This window comes from Rhipicephalus sanguineus, chromosome 3 (genome assembly GCF_013339695.2).
Source record: "Rhipicephalus sanguineus isolate Rsan-2018 chromosome 3, BIME_Rsan_1.4, whole genome shotgun sequence".
NCBI classification, from domain to species: Eukaryota; Metazoa; Arthropoda; class Arachnida; order Ixodida; family Ixodidae; genus Rhipicephalus; species Rhipicephalus sanguineus.
In genome coordinates, this window is record NC_051178.1 from 140,812,192 (window position 1) to 140,834,612 (window position 22,421).

At 45.6% G+C, this 22,421-nt stretch overlaps 1 protein-coding gene across 1 annotated transcript in view; it reads left to right on the top strand.

The window, feature by feature from the left end:
- Positions 1–22,421, top strand: part of LOC119387294 (neuronal acetylcholine receptor subunit alpha-10) — a 139,206-nt gene that overhangs the window by 3,320 nt on the left and 113,465 nt on the right. The gene's annotated exons all lie outside the window — the stretch shown is intronic.

Here is a 22,421-nt window from a genome sequence, read left to right on the forward strand (position 1 = left end):
TTCGCATCCCATCACGGTTCCCTTAGGGGAGATGGTTCAATTTTTTAATGAAATACAATTTAAAAGTTTTAATTGCCTTTCAGAGACTCTGTAAGTTGAGTAGCTTTGATGTCATCCATGTGTGTTCCTTTTATCTTATTTTTTGTTTAAGCTGCGTAGCTTATATTTCTTCAAAAGATATTTCAGGTTCTTTACGTACTCGAGCGAGGAATCAACTTAAGACGGTAGCGTTCTAACGATTTATGACACATTAATTATCAATTGTATAAAATGGTTACTACTTAAATCGCCCAAAGCATTCAAATGAGTGGGCTCTCAGGATGAGAAACCCTTTTGTTAATAAATTTCGCCCACTCTACCGTATCATGGTTTGCTATCTTGACAGATGACGCCAGTAACAGCGTGATAAAATAAATACTTCTGTTGAGCCAATGATCTTGTGAACATTGCTTGTACAAGGCACGTCAGTTGTGGGCGGATTGTCGACAATTGCACAGCACGGGATTTACGCCCATGTGAAGTTACACTTCCCAATGCCAACGCGACAGATGCTCAGCAGTATCAGCCTTGGTACACCCCATTAGAGAACGACACGGCCTTAAGTATGGAAGCAGTGACAACTTTATTTGCGTGGATTTGTACTGCATTATCGATGAGGCAGTCGTAAACCTAGTGACACATAAGAAGGCTAGCGCCTATTGACCTCAAGGCGGACTTCTTGACTGAAATTGTCGAACGCTCGCTTGATGTCGTGAAGCAGGGTTATGATGATGCTACGCGGTTGTTTGTTGATATCGTCAGAATTACAGCGATGCGAATCACATTAGCTGCATGTGCATGAACATGATGATAGCGCATCGAGTTTTCTGGCGCATCATCGTTATGACATCCATCAGCGTTTAGATATAACGTATAAACCCACTGCACGACGACGTTCGAAGCAAACTTGTCTCTGTTTTTAGAAAGCGTGTTTAAGCTCCGAGTCGAGAAAATGCAAGGCGAGGGAATCTCAATTTCGTCTTCTTCCCCTTGATGGGACGTCCTATCCGTTAGCATGAATGTGATGCGCCAAGTAAATGACGATGCGTCAGTACAACACAAGATAAACATGGAGCGACATTTTACGAAGGAAGAAAAAAAAAAACGCCAGGCCTGCGCTGAAACCGCAGCACAGTCACAGCGGAAAGCTGGAAGAGCGGCGTTTCTAGAGCCCGTTAAGCTCTCTTGGGGCTACAATACAAGTACACTAGAAAGGTACCCACTACGCCACAAATCAAAATTTTTGTGAAGTTGGGAAGCACCCACTAAGCCATTATTCGTCATTCTATGAGAAGCGAGGCACCAGCTACACGTCTGTAAGGCATTACGTGCACTTTGTGACGTGACGACTGATGACGATGAAGAATTATGGCTCAGCCCTTGTAATGGGTTTGGCATCTTTAAACGGCCCACCAGTTATGTAATTTGCATTGGGTGACGCCCGGTCGCCATTTCCTCTCCCGTCATGCTGTATACGTTGCGTGGAAGAGAGACGCGGGGGGGGGGGGGCGAAGAACTTTATTGAGACCCCGAGGTAATGGATCATGCGCTTATGGGCTTCCTTGGCAACCAATACAAGTGCACTTGCGAGGAACCCACTACGATATAAATCATTGTAATCTTACTGAGACCCCGAGGAAGTGGATCATGCGCTTATGGGCTTCCTTGGCAACCAATACAAGTGCACTTGCGAGAACCCACTACGCTATAAATAATTGTAATTTTTTAGAAGTAGGGCAGCAGGCACTGTGCCATTTTTCGTCATTCTACAGAGAGCGTTGGTACCGGCTAAACGCTGTAAGGGATTATGCGCACTTGTTGATTCTACGCCTGATACGATGAAGAATTATGGTAGAGCCCTTTGTAATGGGTTGGAAGCATTCAACAACCTACTCGTTGCGCAATTCGCAATTGTTTGACGCCTGGTTACAGAATTCGCGTTGTGCGATGCTTGGTGCTTATTTTAATCTTTCTACCACAGCCTATATTGCATATGCTAATGTGGTTCCTTCCCGACATGAAGCCTGTATAGGACCTTTTTGCAAAGCAGTTTCAAGCTCCGGCATGGCTCAGAGGTTGAATACTGGGCTCCCACGCAGAGGGCCCAGGTTCGAACCTCGTCCATCCTGGAATTTTTTTCTTATTTAGTTTTTTTTCTTATTTCGGAGCGATACTGGTTACGGACACCGGCGGCGGCGGCGGCAGCGGGCGGCGGCGGCGGCGGCGGACAACTACGGGCGCCAAAAACGGCCGGAGAATGATCTCATAACAGCTTTCGCTGTAGAAAAAGTAACCACGGAAAAAGGCTTGCTCTCAATACATGGCAAATGCTGTAATGCCTTTTACAGCGAAAGCTGTTATGAGATCACTTCAGCGGCCGTTTTTGGGCGCCGTAGTTGTCCCGCCCGCCGCCGGTGTCCGTAACCAGTATCGCTCGAAATAAGAAAAAAAAAACTAAATAAGAAAAAGTTCCAGGATGGTACGAGGTTCGACCTGGGCCCTCTGCGTGGGAGCCCAGTGTTCAACCTCCGAGCCATGGCCGGTGCTTGAAACTGCTTTGCAAAAAGGTCCTATACAGGCTTCATGTCGGGAAGGAACCGCATTAACCTTTGCAATATAGCGTGGTAGAAGAGTAAATAAACACCAAGCGTCACACAACGCGAATGCTGTAACCAGCGTCACACAATGCGAATGGCGCAACGAGTCGGTGTTTGAAGCTTCCAACCCATTACAAAGGGCTCCGCCATAATTCTTCATCGTCATCAGCACAGCATCAACAAAGTGCGTATAATGCCTTAAATGCGTTCAGCAGGTACCACGGCTCTCCGTAAATGACGAAAAATGGCATAGTGCCTGCTTCCCAACTTCTCAAAAATTACAATGATTTATAGCGCAGTGGGTTCCTCGCAAGTGCCTTTGTATTGGTGCCAAGGAAGCCCTATAGCGCATGATTCATTTCCTAGGGGTCTCATAAAGTTCTTTGTCCTCCCCTCTCTCTCCCACGTCAACGTATATTATACAGCACGGCGGGAGAGGGAAATAGTGACCGGGCGTCACCCAATGCAAATTACATAACTGGTGGACCGTCTAAAGCTTCCACCCACTACAAAGGGCTGAGCCATAATTCTTTCATCGTCATCATTCGTAGCGTCCAACAAAGTGCACATAATGCCTTACAGACGTGTAGCTGGTACCTCGCTTCTCCGCAGAATGACAAATAATGGCTTAGTAGGTGCTTCCCAACTTCACAAAAATTGTGATTTATGGCGTAGTGGGTACCTTGCTAGTGTACTTGTATTAGTAGCTCCAAGAGAGTTTAGAACGGGCAGTAGAAATGCCGCTCTTCCAGCTTTCGCTGTGACTGTGCTGCACTTTCCGCGCAGGCCTGGCGTTTTTTTACCCTTTTTTTTCGTGAACAGACGTAACCTTTATGTAAAAAAACCAAGAAATTCTAGAAGACAGCGTTCTCTCACTACTGATTGTAATAGCTGCAGTAAAGAAAACATTTGCTTTCCATTCGTACTCAATATTTTAATGCACATATTGACCAGGATAATGAAAAAAAAAAGAGTCTATGAAGACAAGAATCTCACCGCTGGTTCATCGTTCAAGATGGGACTGCGACATTTAAGCCGCCCATCATCATGATTTTCAGGCACACATTCAGTGTTTATATAAGCCGTGTTTTAAAATTGAGACAGCTTGTTATCACTATAGTGATAATATAATGTATGGTGTTAAAGGAGTCCTGAACAAAAATTTTCGCCCCGCGTTTTTTGCTGCAATGTGTTGCTGTGGCCTGTTAGTCATAACACGGCACATCGTTTGCTGCAGCGCGCGACAGATAATTAATTACAAGTTCCTCATTACCGACACAGCCTCAGTTTTCGGTTTGACAGAGCTCCAAAAACGACAAGCCGCCGGGTGCAACTATCACCACCTAGCGAGTGAAACGCTCGGGTCACGGGAGCACACAGAACAGTGACGTCATTTCCGCGCGGTCTGTCGTCGTCGGGCTCATCGTCGTCTGATGGCGACAATTTTCTTGCGGCGGGGATCGAAGGAATTTCGACGTGGCGAATCACTTCAGGTTTGACCCGCTGGCGAGGAGCGATTCATCGGGAAGCGCGTTCAAAACAAGAATGGCGGCTACGACGTCATCGTAACTTGTACCGGCTGCAGTGGTTACGTAGGAGAAGTAGGGGGGTCACCTCGGGTCACCTCCGAGGGTGTCAATGCACTAGGTGCGGCCTATAATGCTGGATCGCGCTCGCGAAATTCAAAATTCATATAAAATACCTTCCAAGCTTTATTCGCTGTCGATATTTTGCAGATGGTACACGCACGTACACGGGAATCGATCCAGCAGGCTATCTCCGCCGCGAAATTTTTGTGTCAGTACCCCTTTAATGTTAATATAATGTATGTGTATAATGTATGTGTTTCTCCTTTGAACCGATGAATCTGTTTTGAGGAGCGTGTCAATGAGGAATTACACGCAAACATGCTACCATCTTGTGCGACGTACGAAATGTAATCAGCTCCCAATACAAGTATTGCTCCTTTTTGCCCATCTAAATTTATGTAGTACATACATCAGCCACTCTTCTTGGTGCCTGTGTGTTGCCCAAGCCGTTGCATGAATTGTCTATAACAGTTACAGCAGTACTTCAGCGGCTGGCGCGCTTGGCTCCCAAGAGGCACGTCGCCTTCTATTCAAATCGCAGAGGAGCTGTCCGAGAAAACTTTACTATTCATCGAGCTCTCGCAGTGCCGCAGCTGGGCACAACGAAATGCCCTGAGGATAACAAAAACTTTGTTGTGTGTCGTAGGTGACTAATAATCATTGTTATGGTTTTACCTAACGAAACCACGATACGATTATGAGGGACGCCGTAGCGGAGGGCTCCGGAAATTTTGACCACCTCGGTTTCTTTAACGTGCACCTTAATCTAAATACACGGGCCTCTAGCATTTCGTTGACGGGCCTCCAGCATTCCGCCTCCAACGAAGTGCCGCCGCCGTGGCCGGTATTTGATCCCACAAACTTCGGGTCAGCAGTCGAGCACCATAATTACTAAACCACCGTGGCGGGTATACGACTTCTCCCATGGCGACAGCGGTAATCGTTAGATCAGTTGGGTGCACGAAGGGGACGGACCAACAGAAACTCAATTTTTGAGCTCTCACCTGCTCTCGCATTTTAAAAAATAAAGCACCACTCATATGTTTAGGTTTAACCAGGCGGAATAAATCGTACTTGTAGCGCACAAAAGGACACACACAAAATAAGAAACGTACACACATTGGCGCTACTAACAACAATAGTTTATTTCCTTCACCTTCCGACATCGTACAAGCACGACCAACCAACAAGCCCTCATCACCACCCTCGTCGGAATAAATCATGTCGGTGTCCTCACTACGGAAATCAGCCATCAGACGTTGCCTACAAGCTTTCCGCAAAACCACTCGCTTTTTTTTTTCTGTTGCCCTCTCTTTCATCAAAAAGTCGCACCACCACTTGACTCCAGAGTCTGTGCTGTTTTCAACAGACTCGGCCGATTGCTATTTTAGTACGTATGGTTTCGGGCAGGTTTTAATCGATGCTACGCACGTGTGTTTTCTCTAATCGATACCACTCGTTATGCACTCATTTTTTTTTTACTGATAAGGTTACAATACAGCAGTCGACTCTTGAAATGCATATATGTATCTTTCCCGCGACGTTCCAGTGCGCTGTCGTGCGAAGGCGCGCTGTTTGTTTTTCCGGAACCGCGGGCCATTGATCCTCTACTCTGCGGGCCAAGTTGTTACGGAAGTGGTAGACGCCGAAATTTTCCGATGCAAAATCTCGCACTGGGAACGATGTATATGTATCGAGACCTACAATACTGCCATAGAGCTTCAGGAAAACCTTGTTATTTGCAGCAAATTGCAAGAGGCAGTGAAACAAATGTTGCACATGCACCTTGAAAACAAGTGGCCCTCACGGTTACAAGACTTGGCACCGTGGAGAGATGGCACATGATTTGAAAAACGCAGAAAAATAAAATATGCATTTAAAAATTGCAAGATAAAGGTAAGATAACAAAACTTACGATACAAACCTGTATATAACTGCGGCTTGTTTTACGGTTTCATTTTAATTTGCATATTACAGCGACGGACGCAGCAAGAAGAGAATAAAAAATCGGGAAGTACAAAATGAAACAAGGAATCTACTTTAAACTGTCCAAACGCAGCAGGTAAAACTAATGCATTTTAGATATTTGTAAATGTCATTATTAGCATGCCAGTCTTGCCGACATACATGGGAAATTTTCCAACAGGTAAAGTTACAAATGTCAACTCCCGATAAATAGTAAGACTTAAGCACCTTTGATAAGTTATTCGTTTAACATTAGAGAGCTTTAATTTGTCTTGAAATCCTACACTCTTCAAGGTTCTGAGTTTCTTGAGCGGGGCATAACGGGACACGTTTTTCTAAACATTATAGTTTCGTGAGTGGTATATTGTCTTTTCTATGATTAGGAATAGAAAAGCTGACAGAGAAAGGCAGCAGGAAAGAAGGTTAGCCATAAAAATGTCTGGTTGACTACCCTACGCAGCGGGAATGAGAAAGGAGTACATAGAGATGGGAGAGTGAAAGAAAAGGTGTGGTGAGTTCGAGGAGTTGTCCGGCGGTACTGCTTCCCGTAGTTGTTTTCTGACCGCAGCAACAAGGGGGGCCGGGGGCAAGAGGGTAGTACGATTTCAAATGCTACGTACTCTACTCCGTTCACTCAGCTTGAGAAGCATGTCTGAAATGAACTGGTTAAAACTTAACAGCGCTTTTCTCTACGTAATAACGCAATGAAGCAAGGAACTAAACCTAAAAATCCCCGGAGCGTCAGATATCAAGCACGCTATTTCTTTAGTAAAACGGCTAGCTTATGGCATAAAGTGACGGTCGTCATCAATAAGTACTGCATATTCTTTTTTTTCGCCTCGGTTGTGTACTTCGACGGTCGCTCTTACATTATTTCTCGATGTTTCTTTTCTCTTGCGATAAAGATGCCCTATCAGTGGCGTGATTTTCTTTCTTCTTCTTCGTTTTATTTCTTTCCTTTCTTTTATTATTTTTTTTTGCGCTGAGCTGAATAAATTATGAGTACAGTGTGAGGGCTGTGATCGGAATGTTCAGAGAATACGTTTTGCAATGTTTCGAACTCCCCTATGAGCTCAGAACGCAGTGACATGTCTTGAAAAGGCAAACAGACAGAAGAAAAATAGAAAACAGGACAGCTCAACAGGACGCGAGATGAATTTGTGACCGAAGGGTTAGAACAGCAAAAACTATCACTGATAGTTTCTCGCCGAGCTCTCCAAACTCGGTCACCACTTAGACAAGATTTGCGCACCTTCGTTAGAGACAGGACGGTGTGTTAACTTATCCATTCTTCCTTTACCTTTTTCCTTTCCCCCATGAAGGTGCTGCTTCCCCAAGCAGCCTCCGAATAGCTAGGTTAGGTTATCATGAAGTGGGCCATAACTTACGGGCTTGCGAAACACGTATTGTGTGGCCATGGCATGTACGCCGTTTTCCGAAACCGACTCAGAGCACGCATCGAGCACAAAGAAAGGTGCCCTGCAAAGGGTCGTTCTGTAGTTCACTGGTTGGTTCATTTCCTTTTTATTTTTTTTCGTGTTCCTTATTTCCTTGGTCAGCACTTTCGAAGGCTATAAAGAGAACTGAGCCCATTATACCCCGACCCTGCACCACCTCTTTTCTCTTTCTTTAGGAACTGGGCACATCGAGGGTTTTTTTTTTTTTTTTTTTGGGGGGGGGGGGGGCAGGGGGGAGATGGGGAGTTGATAACTTAGTTTGCAAGTGGAGTTAGCGGAATTTATCAGTGTCACCTTTTTTACGTTGTTCAATATAGTTAAAATGGTCCTGAAACCTTTCTCTCTTCAGTGTATATTTGTTCGTTCGTGTTTTATGCTTATATACGTATTATAAACCGAGACTGGAGATGTGACTCCACCCACACAACAATACGCAATCTTGGCTGCGTAGCTATCGTAACCTTCGTGATAATCGATATCCTACAAGACCAAACACAAGTGGTCTATATGTAGGAAGGAAGGAAGGAAGGAAGGAAGGAAGGAAGGAAGGAAAATTACCCAGGAAAGCTTCCTGTTGGCTACCATACACTGGGGTATTGGGGAAGGGAAATGGAGGAATGAGAGACAGAGGAGGAAAGAAAAAAGGGAGAAAGAGATGCAGTGAATTCACTGCAGCGTGCGCGACTGCACCACAAGTCAGAGGCGTTCGCACAAGCCCGTTGTCCGTCTATATGTAAAGATATTAACTAGGAATAGGGGACTCGTTAGGTAACTTGACAGACATGTACACTTTGTTTTACTGCACTTCTCTATGTTTTTTTTTTCAGCTGTATCATGCGAAGTTCAATGACATTATCTCCTATGTAACGATAATCAATTTGACGAAATGTTTATTTCCTAGGAAGTGCTGCAACTTCATGAGATACGGAGTTCCAAAGTTGCACGCATACTGGGCCACTGTCGTATATTTACTCACCGTTCTACTGTGCCTACATGTCTATTTGTGCGAATTTTTTACTCAACACGACAAAGTCCAAACACGTTATATCCCACGTCGGGATATTCAGAGTATGTTCCTCTTTACTTCCGACCATACAGAGCACGTTGCACAAGAAATTCTACGTTTTTAGTAGTCATTGGTCAATATAGTCGTTACTCGTCGTATTAATCGGATTCCTAAATTAAACGAACATGTAATTGCGCTCGATTGTTAAAAAAAGTTATCGCGCTTACGTTTTAAATTTTTTATGTGTCCAACACGGCGCATTGAAAGTGGTACATTGGGCTCTGCGAAGCTGAATTGTTAAGCTCATCGAGTTTGTCCTCTATCTGCGTGTTCATCCAAGAGTCGTGTCGGGGAACAACAGCCAGCAATAACCTCGTGTAGATGTCAAAAACTGTGACATTTCGCTTTATACTGAATTTGTTTCCAATTCCATTTCCCCACGATAGAGCGCACGTACACCGGTATACAAGTGTCTTATATCAATCTGCGCCGTGTGATGCGCACACGCGGACGAGAAGCGTAATGGCCGACATTCGTATTTCGTAGCTGAAATCACTTCTTTAAGGGACGGATGCTAGCATGCGTCGTTATTTCAAAGGCGTCTCGTGACTACAGCACGTGTCAAAGCCGTCAGAAAGAAAGTAGAACAGTCCTGAATTTATCTTACAGCACAGAAATTATCTGCGGAATGAAGGACAAACCTCAATAGTCGTTCCGTTAATATGTCGCTGCGTTCGTGGCTGTAAAACGCGGTAGAAGTCCAAAAGACAATTCGGATAGACATTGAAATCACTCCTTTAAAGGGGTCATGAACCACTTTTCCAAGTAATGATCTAATGACCTTACTATCGGAGTTTACTGCCTCCCGAATCGATCGCCGCAAAAATTTCTCGAATCCGTCAAGAATGAGCGGAGTTACGGGGGTTTGGTGCACGCTCTCAGCGCTTTCTCTCTTTTGTCGTGCCGACGAGCGCACTGGAAGCTAGACAGGGAGTAATGGCACGGGGGTAAGAAGTTACGTCAGCGCGTGTCATGAAACGCGATCGCTCTCCCGCTGTGATTCGCATGCGCAAGTGCGGCTACCGTGTAAAGTTAGCAGACTGAGGAGTGCGGCGCGCGCAAGTGGCGGCACCCCGTGGCAAGAAGCGCATCTCATCCGGCTATCGGCCAATAAGCATGCTATGTCTCCGCGACGTCAACGTGCAGACGCCCCGCCCACCGACGAGAGTGAGAACCGGCCTCTGTTTGAAAAGAGGGTGCCTGAGGAAACGGCAACTTCGCGCTCCGCTTGTGGCCTTTACGCGGCGCGCACGACTGTAATATTTGGCAGAGCAGTTCATAGCCGTGTCAGCTTTCCGCAGGTTGTGTTTTTTCAACAAGCCCAAGGGGTGCTTCATGACACCTTTAAGAGACGGATACTAGCATACTCCTTGAAAGCCGTCTCGTGACAATATATGACGCGTGCCAAAGCTCTCAGAAAGAAAGTAATACGTTGTTCCATTCGTACGTGTAAAGTGCTATGCGAACTCAAAAGCCAATTCAGGCTGGCGGTCTTGCCATATTGACAAATACGAGATTCCTTTCTTTCTAGGGCCGTATTTTGAAGTAACAACATACATCGAGAACGCTGTATTACAAATCCCGATGGCCTGCGAGCAGATTAAAAATGTAGTATGAGCAGTATTCTCTTTTTTTTTTATTTTTATCGTCTATGCGGCGGCACACAGCCGTTAGGAGTAATCTCCCGCCAACTTTTTGAAGTCGATCCTATTTTCAACTTTGTAGAGAACAAAAGGTTTTCTTTTTCGATAGTTTGCTGCGCATTTGCTTTTTATGTGCGTCAGCTCCATCCCTGATCGAGTCGGTACGTTCCGGCTTTAGAGACCACAATGGGTGAACAGTAGTAAAAAAATCACAGACACAAGCAAGAGAAGAATATGAGAGAAGACGAAACCACCAAGAATAAGGAGAGACGCAAAGCGGATGATAGAAATACGGTGGCAGAGGCCACGTCGTCCACGCCGGATTGACTTCGGTGGTTTGCAGAAAAGCCCACGCACAGAATGAACGCGAAGAATGAAATAGAAACAGTGAAGAACTTATGCTCATATACCCGTGTCCTGCAGCGCGGTCTGTCGTCGCTGGAACGAAACCATCCGCGTCGCTGCGCTTTTCTCGATTCGACGACGAGACACAACGTATCAGAGTTTAAGACAAACTCGGATTTTGACAACCCTCTGAGATTTAGTTTCTTTGTTCGTTTGTTCCGTTAAACCTTAGTCTTGTTGTGACGTACGACACGCGTGCTATACACCTTCACATTTTCCGACAAAGGATTGAAGGTTTTCCTTTTGAGACCTGGGGTTTTCTCGAGCCGAGAATTCGTCCTTTTTTTTTTCTTTGCAAATGTCATTTTAACATTCTGGCATCTTCTCACGACCACAGAAAGTTCAAGAATGCGACGGAGTTATGTCGTTCGAAAATGACCGGGACAGCGCTGTATCTGTGCTTGTTTCACACTGTGGTGTCCTGCCTTTTTTGCGCCGTTTTCTCTTTCCTAAGTACGAACCAACCTGCCCAAGCATCCAGTTTAGCTAACGCTGCAACGTCAGCGCACATGCCTTGCAAGTGGAATCATGTGGAACTGGCCATCGATGCGTTCTCTTCAGGAAAAAAAAAAGAAACAGATGCGCATTGTGGACGCAGCTGCAAGCTTCGAACTGCATTCCAAATCGCAGTTACGCTTCAGCTGTCAGTAGAGGCATTGTCGTTGCTTTTATTGACGATTTTTTTTTTCACGAGGGAAAGGAATCCAGCCAGAATCGACACAACGAAAGCGTAAAAGAGATCTGTAGGATGAGGCGCAAATGCGGATGCATTTATATAAAATTTTTTACTTGGGTTAGTTGGCACGACATGCTGCTATCAGTAATGTAGCTCTAGGAATGAGGACGTGAGAGGATAACGAGAAAACCAGCGGTTACCTGCGCTTAATGAAATCATCGCCCAAGAAACACACGCTTATCACGGCATCTTCGTACGCGCTAGCAGCTATACGGTAACATCGTATAGGCTCCGAGCACTGCATCTTGAAACGTTCTAATTGCAGGGATGCGTTTTATGTAGTAGAAAGAAGAATTAGTTCATTTTTTAGAGGGAAAATCGTGTACCTTAGAAGATCGCCGCTGTACTTCGATCATCAAACGAGCCGTTAGTACAATAAAGGTCTGCTTATAAGTAATCGAATTATGACCTGTTTTGTAATGGTAACGACAGTGCGATTTGCTTCAGTAAATTAGCTCCGAAAGAACTTCCATGTTTCCCTAAGGAAGGAGCAAATTAAGTTCAGCTGCCGGAGCTAACTGACTGAAGCAAGTCATAGATTGTCATTGCCATTACTTATCTGTACTTTTTCCGGAATATATACATGCCAGTTGTCGCCATTACCATATCTTCAGAACCCACTGTGTTGGTACTATACACGCAAGCAACAGCACAAGAGAATACTCTCAATGTATATTATTGTTACACGCATAACTGCCAGACACCATTAACGCTGAGGAGCACATAAGCTTTCTTTCTCTCGAGCCACTGTCAGGCGACAGCTATTGTTCGCTTATCTACAGAGCGTTGGCGTACTTGAGAGAAATTAGGAAGTGATTTTCACCGTGAGAACACTATTTGCCTAACGTTTACGCGTAAACCCCGCGTTTACATATTTCTTCACCCGCATTTGCTCTTCTTTGTTGTTGTTTTCTTAATTAATTTGTTTATTTTTCGCATGACCTCTTGTAGGCATTTGTCTACTGCCGATTCAAGTCAAAGTAGCACGTATTCTGTAATACTTTCTCCTGAAGCGAGAGCATCCTCGGCCTCTCTAGTTTACAAAGTGGGCTGTTTTGTTTAGTCTTCCCTGTCACACTTTATGAGAAAGAAAAATTACATCATCTCCCACTAAAGGGAACCATGTGGGGATGCGAAGCAGCGCTGCGTGTTCACTTGTGTTTCCATTGTTGTTCCATTTGTATGTTTCCGTGTATGTTTCATTTTCGTGTGGAGTTGCATATCTGTTGTGTACCGCTTATTGTACCCCCCCCCCCCCCGCCCACAGCTCGATGTTTCCGTTGCGCTTTTGCTTCGCGTTGCTTCGCAGCTTCGAGATTCGCTTGCCGGCGTTGCCGTTTACGTTCAGCTTCGCGAGCGTCCATAGCGTCTTTGCGAAGGAGAGTGCAACGGGAGCGAGCGCGCGCCGCATTATATACGAGCGCACAGCTGTGGCGGAGAGAGAGAAACGGGAGAGGAGAAACGAAGGAGAGGAGGGAGAGTTGGTGCATGCGCAGTGGGGAGCGCACGCGTGAGGGAAGGACGGACACAGGCCCGAGCAAACGCTGCTTCACATCTAAAAAAAAAAAAAAAAACTGGACGAACGATAAAGTTGGGGAATCATAGTCGTCTTAAGCCGTAAAAAATTCACTCGCGATTACCATACTCCCTAATGCGAATGCTGAGCGCACTTCGTGTTGGGGGCAACGCCAGCTGTGTTTGAAGAACCACAGAAACTGCCAGCGGTCGAGTGCTACGTACACGACTCTGTGCATTGCAAGCATCGCGAACCAAGTGAAACTCCGACAGCCCCGTTACGACAAGCGAAGCCAGCCGCAGTGCACGTGCCAGCCCTGCATGCGGACGAGCTCCGACCGAGGGGAAAGCGCGCGTGACGGTGGAAGAAAGCGAGGTTAGAGGCCATTGACTCGTGATATCGACAGACTCCGCGTTTGCTCTCTTTCGTCCCTGTTCGCTCTCTTTCGTACTCGTTCACTCAATCGGTTACGCCGACAACGCCAACGGCGACGCCGCTCAACGCAGGAACGGGTGCCTATAAGAGCTGCGCTCTAAAATACCTTACAAGTGACCCTACGGTAAAAAACGCCAGGCCTGCGCTGAACCCGCAGCACAGTCACAGCGAAAGCTGAAAGAGCGGCGTTTCTACAGCCCGTTAGGCTCTCTTGGGGCTACAATACAAGTACACTAGAAAGGTACCCACTACGCCGTAAATCACAATTTTTGTGAAGTTGGGAAGCACCCACTAAGCCATTATTCGTCATTCTGCGGAGAAGCGAGGCACCAGCTACACGTCTGTAAGGCATTATGTGCACTTTGTTGACGCGACGACTGATGACGACGAGAATTATGGCTCAGCCCTTTGTAATGGGTTGGAATCTTTAAACGGGCCACCAGTTATGTAATTTGCATTGGGTGACGCCCGGTCGCTATTTCCCTCTCCCGTCATGCTGTATAATATCCGTTGACGTGGGAGAGAGACGGGCGGGGGGGGGGGGGGGCGAAGAACTTTACTGAGACCCCGAGCAAATGGATCATGCGCTTATGGGCTTCCTTGGCAACCAATACAACTGCACTTGCGAGGAACCCACTACGCTATAAATCATTGTGATTTTACTGAGACCCCGAGGAAGTGGATCATGCGCTTACGGGCTTCCTTGGCAACCAATACAAGAGCTCTTGCGAAAAACCCACTACGCTATAAATCATTGTAATTTTTGAGAAGTAGGGCAGCAGGCACTGTGCCATTTTTCGTCATTCTACGGAGAGCGATGGTACCTGCTAAACGCATGTAAGGCATTATGCGCACTTTGTTGATGCTGTGCCTGATGACGATGAAGAATTATGGCAGAGCCCTTTGTAATGGGTTGGAAGCATTCAACAACCTACTCGTTGCGCAATTCGCATTGTGTGACGCCTGGTTACAGAATTCACGTTGTGCGACGCTTGGTGCTTATTTTACTCTTCTACTACACTATATTGCATATGCTAATGTGGTTCGTTCCCGACATGAAGCCTGTATAGGACCTTTTTGCAAAGCAGTTACAAGCACCGGTATGGCTCAGAGGTTGAATACTGGGCTCCCACGCAGAGGGCCCAGGTTCGAACCTCTTTCCATCCTGGAATTTTTTTCTTATTTCGTTTTTTTTTCTTATTTCGAGCGATACTGGTTACGGACACCGGCGGCGGCGGCGGCGGCGGACAACTACGGCGCCAAAAACGGCCGGTGAAATGATCTCATAACAGCTTTCGCTGTAAAACCACCGAGTAGGTGTGTAGCGTTGCGTAATGGGTCGTTGCGCTAAAACTGCCAGACTCAAACAAACTTCAGTAGCAGTAGAGTGACGTGAACGGAGTCACTCACATACTATGCTGTACTGCTTGAATCCCACGCCGAAGCCTCTCGCAGAATGACCCGCACCGTATGACCGCGTGAAGCAAATGCAATGTTGGTTATACATTGTCGTCACTGTAGCCGAAGGAAGGAAGGAAGGAACACAAAAAGGGAGAAGGCAGGGAGGTTAACCAGACAGCAGTCCGGTTGGCTACCCTACGCCGGGGGAAAGGGAAGGGGAGTGGAAAGATGGGAGAGACAAAGAGAGAGGGGGGGAGCGAGAAAAAAAAAAGGAAATGATCAATAAATGAGGTGACACGTATGTGGCGGAAGAAATCTCTATCACCTGCGGGGTGATACAGATAAATATTTACTCGACTTCCGGCTTACGTCAGCCAGCATCGTTGGGGTACAGATGTCGCAAGCTCGCGTCACTTACGACGAAGCCGGGAATGTGCCCACAAGGCACGTACGGCACTTCCATAGACATCCGAAGACCTACTCCTGGGATTGCCATGAGCAGTGATTTCGTTTCCTGGCACGCACTTCGCTTTTCGCTTTAGGCTCACTTCGGCAAACTGAAAGACTGGTTGAAAAAAAAAAGATGAAAGGCAAAAAAGTCGAGAGGTGGAAGAAAATGAACGCCATTCCATTTCTGCTCACACAGATTCGTAAAAACAAACTTTCGTGGTTTTCAGACTTTTACTTCATATGAGAGAACGGGAAACGTGACACCACTGCTTATTTAAGAAGAAGGCAAGGCAGCCCAATTAAATGCAGTTCCGCAGTATGACTCTATGTATTACGCACGGGAGAACGAGAGTGGCAGCGCACAGCCTACAATTAAACATATGCGCGGAAGTCGTCAGACCATATTGAAACAGAAAGATTAATTACAGACCAAGGTGCGGAGTGCGTGAACGAAAGTGTGACCTGGTGATTATGCTCAACGCTAGGAGACGGAGAAACAAAAATAGAGATCAGACTACAGGAAACCAGGGCGTTCCCATTAGTGAATGTCACGCTTGCGGGGATAATTATATACAGGGAAACCAGTGCCGCTCAAAGTTCTGACAGTAATAGACACAGCGAGGCATCCGGTGTCTTGAGTAATACAGCTAGCGCTCACTATACACTATACACACATTATTCGTACAGAAGTCGTGCCCATGAAAGAACGTTCAGTTTGTACCTTTGTCACGAAGAGTTACACGAGAGAACTTTAGCACAAGGTGAGACACTTCTCTTGGAGACGTGTTACTCCAATTAGCGTGTATTTTCATGTGTAAGCTGAAAAAATGGGCGTGTGAATATATATGAGGTAGACATTCATAAAACATCTTCGCGGCACGCAGCTTCACGCAGTATTGAAATGTTAGAGAGAGGGTACATGGCTGAATAAAAAAGTCGCTTGTGCGGAAATGAATGAGAAAGAAAGAAAGAAAGAAAGAAAGAAAGAAAGAAAGAAAGAAAGAAAGAAAGAAAGAAAGAAAGAAAGAAAGAAAGAAAGAAAGAAAGAAAGAAAGAAAGAAAGAAAGAAAGAAAGAAAGAAAGAAAGAAGAAAGCAAGATCGACGCTAATGCTCCTCTCAACTGAGCAACGCATCTGTCCAGAGAGCACTCTTCTCCATGAAACGCACTTACTCTGCCACACTTATCGCTGTAAGGCACAAATACATGGGCAGCATTGAACGAGATACGAAGCCCTAAGGGTGAAAACGGCCGTCTATCCCTAAGAAGGTACAAACTATCGTACTCGCTTGAAACGGTTTGCTCCGCGTTACGCCCCCCCTGGAATAGAAGAATGATTTTTCGCCCTGCCCCTCCCATAGCAGTGATTTAAGGGCCAGATACAAGACTATCTCTGCGACTGAAGCACTCCAGCTTATTCTTCTCTCTTATTCCTCGACGATAAAAAAATGAAAGGGAAAACTTTCGTACCACCCTTTGAATCAGACGTAAAAGCATGACCCAAAGCGTACTTCCGGCATCCAACGACAAAGCACACAAATGTACGAACATTGCTTAATACACGGCGCAAAACTTAAGCACGAGGACATTAACATACGAACGTCATTATATATATATGCTCCAACACAGTGCACCGTACAATGCGCCCAATGCACTGGCGTTTCATGGGCTCTCGTTCTTGTCGTTATACGACTTCTTGGGAAAATCGCTTGGCAGGCTAGCTTCATTCCGAGTTTATTAATACGTGCCACCGAACGTTGTCGTGTGATGGAATAGCAGCCAATCTTGTCGGATATAGCGGCTCCATAGCAGCTGACAGGAGCAGCAGTGTTTCCGTTTGCTACGTCAGCAAGCTGTCAGGCGGTAAAGCTACCATACAGTGGATCGTCTAGAGTTCGCCATGTCTGTGAGCCGTGTAGCATTTAGACCACTATAGAGGTCGTTATTGGAGTTAAGTAATGAAAGAGGAAACGTGGGAAGCTTAATAGCAATGGCAAAATCCCTTCGTTGCTATAGACATGAAAAGCGACGGGGGAGGAAATAGAAGACAGTGAGAAAGAGAGCAGTTGTTACAGTTGTTTCCAGCACAGGATAACGTCATGCACTGGTGAGTGTCGCTAGTGCACGTTGGTTAGAACATTACGTTGGTTATAATGGTTAATACGGTTACATGGTTTAAGTATGTGGTTATCGGTTATATAGTTAGAGTGATATGGTTGTCACGTTGGCTACTATTTAGGTTGTTTGAAGCGCATCTGCGTTTTCTATATGCTGATAGTGGGCCCTCGCGAATCAAATTGCATAGTGTCCATGCGAAAGAACTTCAATTGAAAAAAAAAAATGATGCAGACTCCATTAGATAATAGAATGCACAGGGTCTTCAGCAGCAGACGATTTCCAAATGTGTTTTATTGCATGCTAGAGCTTGAGATGTGCTGTCTGATAATCTAGAGTCCAACCACACCAGAGTAATGTAGCACGCCGCAAAAAGCAGTTCGTTTGCTAAGTATCGCTACATGCTTGTCTCGCTAATATTCTGACGAAGGTACGATAAGACAATGTGTATCCCTAGAATAGCAAGACTAATCTTGTAGTATACATGCAACATTTTTAAGTATGCATGATCATTTCCAGCAAGCCTGTTTCGTAATAATCTGTACGCTGCGTGTGCCCAACGACCGTTTTTTTTTTTTTAAATCTCAGAAGGGCGAATAGTAATTGCATACTGGTAAGGCTTAGCTTTCGAGTACCGGGGCAAGGTAAGGTTATGTAAGCAGAACAGGCTTGCGTTTGTTATTGGTCTGTGCGTCTTCTACGTTTTCCCTGTTCTCGTATAGGTGCACTATCGCACCAATATACCTTTTGTTTTGTTAGCCACGACAATATTCACCTTTAGTGATCCGTGCATTTTCTACACAGAATCCACTATGTATACTTTTGCATTGACATATCATGCGCCTAAGCAAATAGCCGCCTCGTCCTGCCAATGCCACGAGGAATGACATTTTTTCCCTGATAGCGCTATATGATCAATCTTTATATCGGCAAGTAATGGTTTTTCTTACTCAGACTCACGCGCAAACTTATATAACAGCAACGCGAACTTTACAATGGCAAGAGTTATTATGCACGCTGGCAAGTATGCAAATAGGCACCTTCGTGTAGCAACCCATGAAAACTGCGAGATTGACAAACACCGGGAACAAACAAAAGAAAACACGCACTCGTCTGTCTGCGCGATTTCCAGTTCTCCGAGCTCATCTCTGGCATATAAGTTATTCCGCGAATCATAGCACCGTAAATCATCTTCGAAATGCATTTGGAAACTCTTTACAGTTCTTTATTTTTTTATCTGTAGATATTTGTTTTGCCAGTGTAGGTAGGAGGAAATTACAGTCGACGAATCGGCAGTGTAATTTCGGAGTGTGCGAGGGAGACAGACGCACAAAATGTGACTGCAAATACAATTTCAAATGAAAAGAAATCTGAGAATCGCGCGTGCAAGCAAACTGGAATGGCGCGTGGAGTAATCTCCTGTCCATTTACTTGGCGCAGTGGGTCGTCTTGAGAAACCAATTGTGATGGAATAACAACATCACTGAATTTACATACCTAAAACACACACACACAGACACACACGTAACGACATAGCTGGGTGCTAGCTTCAGTTGCTTGCATTATCAAAGGAATTCGAAAACTGCGTACCCTTTTATTTTTTTCTTTCTCGTCATGGACGCATACATTATTACCTCAAAGACATTTCGGGAAGGCTCGAATTTTGCTGAATATGTTCCTTCTCTATTTGTGTCTCTTTATTCTCACCACGCTGTCGTTTACCGACGACGACCGGTGTTGCAGTGATGCACACACAGAAGGCCATTTCACAACGCTCTGCGTCTGAGAACCATTGTGCCTAGCGTTAACCTGCAGAAACTCTATCTGATTTTTAAACAAATGCGCGCGGCTAGTTAAAGACAAAAGTGAGCGTTCCAGAAGAGATTGATTCGGCGAGCAAAAAAAAAAAAGGAAAATTTCTCTCGAAAATTGCGACTCTAAGCTTTCTCTACAACCCGTTATGCCTCTCTAGACGTCTTACAATCACCCCCTCCCTGCCGCTCCTTCTCTCCCCTTAGTGCTCAATACTGCCGGTTGCGAGAAAGCTAACACATGTAAGCTCTGCTGTTCGTATTTTCGTGCAAAGTAGGGCGCAAGATAGCTTTCGCTGTCTGTGTTCTGTAGCCATAGAAACGATGTGTTTCGCAACATCACGGTCAACGTCCGAGAGCGCACTTCGACACCTTTCTATTCACTGGAAATAGCATACGGATGCTTCGTATTTTTAAAGAGTCCGTTGCAGCCCCGCGAAAGCTCAGCTTTAGCTCGCCTCCGCTCACGTCCTCCCTTTTGCTGCTGTTTTCATTTCAGCTTAACTTATGTGCAGATGCATACGCGTTTGGCATCATGTATGTTGTTTGCTGCGACTGAGAGGCGTCACTGCTTCTCTGTAATTCACTTCGTTTCCCCGAAGACACGCATCGTTTTACCGAGCACCCAGTGCACGTTTTTCGATGCAATGGATGCTAGCAAATCACGTACCCACCGTGCGTTTGGGCGGACGCCTCTAAGACTTCGCTGAGCCGTGCTCCCAATTAGGGTTGCAGAAGTTGCGCCTTTTCCTTTCCTCAACCTCTCCTCCTCCTCCTGTCACACGAAGCAGGAGCGAGAATCGTGACCCCTTCAGGAGCTTTCAACGGCTCCCAGCAGTCACGGTCTCTCCATTTTTTTTTTTCTTAGGTGTTTCCGAGGGCTCAAGATTGCACTGTCATTCTTGCGAAATGCAGAGAATGAAACGCTTATTTTACCCTGACAGGCGTCGGGATGATTGCATCACGTTGGCGGATTTTGCAACCGCTGTATTATAACGACCTGCTCAGTATCGTTTTCCTGGGAATATCTAAAGAAAGGGCAAGCAGGACGTCTAACCGGAACAAATATCTGGTTTGGTACCCTACAATGGAAGGGACTAGAAAGACGGAAAGAGAGGGAAAGATATCGTAATATAATAAAGCAGCAGAGGGAGGAAGGCGGGGGGGGGGGGGGCGACAATGTCTCCGAAGTGACCACACGAAAGAGTTGAGCGAGAAAACGTCAGTCTCGTTGGGCTAAGTTGGTGCAGTGTGCTCTGGGATGGGAAATTACTTAATGGAAGCCCTACCGAGACTGTCGTTGTGGGCAAACCGGGATCAGAAAACAGCACCCCCGCAGGAGTCGTTAACATGAAACACGCGCTGCCTGACACCTCCGTAACGTCGGTGCCGACATTCTGAGCGCCAGAGGCAAACAGCACCCCGATTACGCGTAATGAAGATGGAGGCCCAATGGGCTCCGGAACCACCTCAGTGCAGACATGTCAGCGGCATCATTCCCTTCCATCGAGAAGGGGCTCACGGGAGTAGAAATCAATGCAGCTTTGTGTCTCTGCGGTCATGTAGAACGCTATTCGGGCTCTATTTCTTCCGGTGACGGAAAATAAGCGACAGTGCTTCCGAAGCGAGGGTCCAAACCGGAGCTTCACTAAGCAACGCGACCAGCATTGGGAGCACAACAAAACATGCAGTCCTTGCTTAATCCAATATTATTTATTTTCATTTATTTATTTTTTTACAGTGTCTACCAAACAGAAGCCTCTCGATTCTGCACTTACACTGCCTTCCCTCGCCACATTGCTCGTGAAGTACAAGCGCAGTACGCCGTGCTGACGCGGAAAGATTCGTGTGCAGTGCGTTTGGGAAGCCAGGGGTTTACAGTTCGAGCACGGGCGTTTTTATGTTACCAGAGTCCATCATAGAAGCACGTAAATCGAACTGCCAAAGTCCCCATGACCAGACAGTTAAAGCAATATCCTGGAATTGTTCTTTGTTTTTGTTTTTTTTCTTTGCAGCGCAGAGAAAGGGAGCAGGTGCATTACCAAATTGAAGTACTACTCTATAAGTGAGAATACTGCTAGCGTTTTACACTGCTCTACTTTTTAGAAGTGTCCTACGCTTAAGGAGCAACCATGTGTAAAGTGCATACGCAAGGCGATAATGTATGTGATGCAGCTTAGTTATTGAATAATGTACAAACATGAAAGCGCAGGCCACGTTGGCCAAGAAATGCTTGATTTCATTTTGAAGTTTGGATGTCTACGTGATTCCACGAAACTTACTAGCTTCCCTGTTCTTTTGGTGATTTTTAGTCGTGTCACAAAAGTGTTCTCACTGTTTTATCATCGGTGACGGTAACAACATCCTCTTAGAAGAAGATCGTCAAAATTATGTAAAGAAATATCTTAGAGCGGCATAGCCAAGAATTCGGTCCATCGTTATAGGACCTTCGGTATACACTCATACTCTTCAGATGACGTAAGTCTGGGTACATGTCTTTGAAGCGAGAATTCGACAAAACACACAATTCCAATTCAATGCCTTCATTTTCTTGAAAAGGCAAGCGAACAAAGACATTGATAATCTTACATCAGTTGGCTTTCTCTAAAATATCACGCTTATTTTTAGAATGTGGACATATCGTAGAACGCCAGCGGTGAAGTCAAGACGACTTATGTACATAGACGAGTAGGAACAACAAGAGAAATGAAGACGTTCTGCGGCGATATTTCTTTCACTTTTTTTTTCCTGCCCTCTTTCAGATCGGGCCTTTTTCTTCCGTGCCCTTATTTTTAGCGGAATAGGATGTACGTTGAACAAGTACTACGCAAGCCGTCCTCATAGCTTTTAAATAAAGAGCTCCCTCTGCTTGTGTGTCAATTGGGAAGTGTCAAAACTATCATGCGATCAAGTGCAAAACGTTTATAGACCATGGTCAAAAGTAAGAAGACGCCGACCAAAAACTTAAAAAATATAACAAAAACGTTTCGGCTCCCGTACGGGGGCCTTGTTCACACAAAAAAATCATTTTTATGTGAACAAGGCCTCCGTACGGGAGCCGAAACGTCTTTGTTATATTATTTTAAGTTTTTGGTCGGCGTCTTCTTACTTTTGGCCATGACTGTTCCCGACCAGACGAGTTTTCGTCGAACTCTCGATTTCAGTTTATAGACCAGTTTAGGCGGTTATCCTTCGGC